This window comes from Natator depressus, chromosome 3 (assembly GCF_965152275.1).
Source record: "Natator depressus isolate rNatDep1 chromosome 3, rNatDep2.hap1, whole genome shotgun sequence".
Taxonomy (NCBI): Eukaryota; Metazoa; Chordata; order Testudines; family Cheloniidae; genus Natator; species Natator depressus.
Genome location: NC_134236.1, coordinates 31,793,430 through 31,793,784, shown reverse-complemented (window position 1 = coordinate 31,793,784; position 355 = coordinate 31,793,430).

The following is a 355-nucleotide window of genomic DNA, read 5'->3' as shown; positions in this document are numbered from 1 at the left end:
GTGGCCGCTGCTCATTGGTGCTGCCGCCCTTCTCTCATTTGCATAGCGAATAGATGGCGGCCGGGTCATTCCCAGCTGGAAGTGACAGCGTTCGGAGGGTGGAGCCCGGCGGCCCCGCTGAGCCTATGGCGGGCGCGATCGTGGCTGGGTCTGTAGTTGCAGCCTGGAGGAGCGCGTGGGGTTCCCCGCCTTGTTCTCCTCCATGTCCAACAGCTTCCCCGGGCAGCCGGGTGGGACACGGGCAGTGCACCGCGTGAACAGCTCCCCGCTGCTAATTTGGAGGGGCCCTGTTCCTCTCCCCCTTGAACTGCCTCGCGCTGCTGGCTAGAGGGGCACTGCCCAGTGTATCCCCCAG